Below are 3,293 nucleotides of genomic sequence, written 5' to 3' on the forward strand. Positions count from 1 at the left end.
GCATGATAACAATTTCAGATTTGGCACATACGTAGTAGGTTTCAAAATTATACAAACTTATGTTGTTTTTCTTGACTAGTTTCGGAGTCATGACATTAGTCTACTTAATTTTTAATTACCTTCGCAATCTAAAACTTGGCAAATAAAAATGATGTGGTAATGTGCTTTATTAGCTAGACTGATTTGAAAAAGTCCACCTCTGATCCAGTACATGTACTTGTACAGAATCTAGGAACACTGGTTGGGTTAACTGTCCGCCATAGCATAACTGAATTACTGTTGAAAACAAATATGTGTTGAACCTAAAACAAACAAACATAATTGGAGTCTATAGAAAAATCGCAATTTTGATGATATTTTTTTCGAATAAAACGTTTTCCATAGTTTAATGAAACTTTTAACAACTGTAAATCAACATACTGTCTATTGCATGGTCAAGATTAGCCTAACACAAATATAAATCCTCTTTCTTTGGGTCTGCCAAAATATTAGAACGACATTGAACTTTTGCTCCTTTGCAAACAGAAAATTGAAACAATGAACTGCAGCAGAATAACGGAAATTAAAGCTCCAAACATTCCCCAGAATTCTTCTTCTGAAAATTTCCTCGCGTCAGCCATGCTAACTGAAAAAAGAAACAAATACAAGAGTACTTAATGTAAACAATAATTAGCCGTTTGCGCTTGTGTTAGGAAATTATTCTGTAGACGGTATTAAATCTAGATACATGCAGAAAGACAGAGTTTGTTCCTGGACATTCTTTATGATCTCTTACATGAAACAAATGCATGGTTCGGGCATATCGCCTTTGTACCTACCCTTGTTCGCCTGCGTTGTTGGTTGATCAGTTGTTGAGGAAACTGCTGTTTGAGTTTGACGACTTGCAATCCAGTCAGGGGACGGAAAGCTTCTACATTCTGCAAATCCGGGTGGAGGAGGCGGGATCTCAGAGAAAGAATCATTCAGCAGAAAGCCCATTCCTGGCAGATAGATATGAATTTATATCATAGGATGTTATTGGGTACCATGTGGCGTAAATACGACATATTGGGAGCAACGTGTAAAACTAACATGAAAATCGTCTGACCTTCCTAAAAAGTAAAGAGAACCTTGTAGGAGATAATCATATGTTGATGCACTTATGCTTTACATGCGTGCTTAAAATAATTTACAAAAGATGTCTAAATTGTGATAGATTTGATTTCGTGACATTTTAATGTGCCTACCAGTTTGTATGTGGGTTTCTTGATGGCAATGAATATACCAAAGTCCAGGATTATCTGCTACAAATCGCACAACCGCATAACCGCCAGCGGGAACTGTTACTGTATCTTTGCGTGGTGCCCGACTTAGATCAACACCGGGAATGTTTCCTTCTTTCCAAGTTTCATTAGCCCATGAAGCATTCCAGTAACAGTGTCCAGGACATTTGACATCAGCGTTATCTCCTAAATTAGCAAAACTTGCATCTGTTTGGCGATAACCAACCTTCAACACATGGACAGAGTATCCGTGTATGTGTATTGGATGATGGACAGGGCTACGGCTATAAAAGGTAAACTGTATAATGTCCCCAAAGTTCACATCCAGTGGTCTGTTACAAAAGCAAACTTTATCAAGTCCACAGTTGTGGGACTTGTCACATATCTCACTCACCTCGCTTGGCTGTGTCAATGCAGAGACTGTTGGTAACCGCAGACTAACTCCATTAATATGATGCCATACTACTCGATCGTCTCCTCGTGCAACTCCCAGATTAACGAAATATTCCTTAAACTTCCCAAAAGTCGCATTTGGTGCCGGATCATCGACCACAGAACGCATTTCGTCAGTATGAACACAACTCCAATTTGGATACGAAGTGAAAGGACAATTTACAACTATACAGTGGTTACTAAGTGTACAACTTTGAGTAACGGAAGTCGGATCGGCGTCTTCGTCGGCATCATCATACCTAAGAATTGCATATCCAGCCTTGTCTTGCACTGCATGTAAAGTTTCAGCGCGAATCCAGTAATTCCCAGGGGACTGGTTGGCTTCAAGTATAAAGTCAAACCTTTCACCGTTATGTATGATGATAAAATCTGCTGTGATTGGTTCGATATCGTGACCGTCAGCAGCAATGACTTTCATCTTATGACCGTCCACAGATACTTTGTGTTGGATATCATAGCCTCCTCCAATCACCCTAAATTTATATTGCTTCCTCTGTGTTACCATGAAGACACTGAGAGTTGTTCTTGTTAATTGTTTCCCGTCCGCATCAAATGAACGTCCTCGTCCGTTGATTAGAGACGAAGTTACTTTTGTAGCTGGGGAAAATGTTCCATCAATTATAAAGGGTCTGAACGGCACACCTTCCGCTCTTATACTTCCCAAACGCCCGCTTGTGTAAATGTGATCGGATGTGTGTATATTGTTATAGTCCTGAACAAACAAAACATGTTCCTCCATATTGTCCCGTTTCTTTTCTTTCACAATAAATGCCCCTGAAAGACCCATGCTCATCTGTGACCCAGAATGAGAATGATAAAAGTAAGTCCCGCTTCGGTTGGGTTTAAATTTATACGTATATGTCTGACCGGGTAAAATAGGACACTGAGTAACAAATGCTGCTCCATCCATCCATGGGGTACCTCGCATTTCGATTCCATGAAAATGTACTGTGATTCCATCACTAATCAAATTGTTCTTTACGTGAACAGTAACTTCTTAATTCACGTAGACAGTAAGTGTTGGTCCAGGCATTGTCTTATTGAACAAAATCAGAACTATTTCATGTGCTGATCCATCAGCTAGAACAACATCATCTGGACGTATTGCATCGCCGTCCAAATACAGCATACCGTCAGTTTCGTTTACGTAGACTTTCTGTGCATAGCCCTTCCGCATCGGAAACCATGTCCCTACTTCCAGAAATAGTGTACATTTGGCCGCGCCCATGTCACAGATACCGGCATCATTATGATCATCGCATAACACTCCCGATATCACAACAAGCAAAATAAGCTTATAGACCGGTTGAAATGTTGTGAAATCTGACATACTTTTCTGAAAGATAAAAATTGCTTAGTTTTATAAATAAAAGTGAACAGAATACTTTTCATAGCTAGAAATAAAAATATATATATCAATTTGAAATATCTTTAAAGTAACTGTCCAATCTCCATCAACTTTTTTCTAGATTATTAAATTCCATACAAAAGTTCTGACAAGAAGTATTATTATTAAGTTATTTATAGCAATCACATGTGTATTTGCTTTTTAAAAAAATCATTAACTTTCAGTCACAT

At 38.5% G+C, this 3,293-nt stretch overlaps 1 pseudogene; it reads right to left on the reverse strand.

Moving 5' to 3' along the window:
* LOC128546447 (uncharacterized) lies at positions 1-3,045 on the reverse strand (annotated as a pseudogene).
* Positions 3,046-3,293: the final 248 nt, after the last annotated feature.

This window comes from Mercenaria mercenaria, chromosome 10, assembly GCF_021730395.1.
Source record: "Mercenaria mercenaria strain notata chromosome 10, MADL_Memer_1, whole genome shotgun sequence".
Taxonomy (NCBI): Eukaryota; Metazoa; Mollusca; class Bivalvia; order Venerida; family Veneridae; genus Mercenaria; species Mercenaria mercenaria.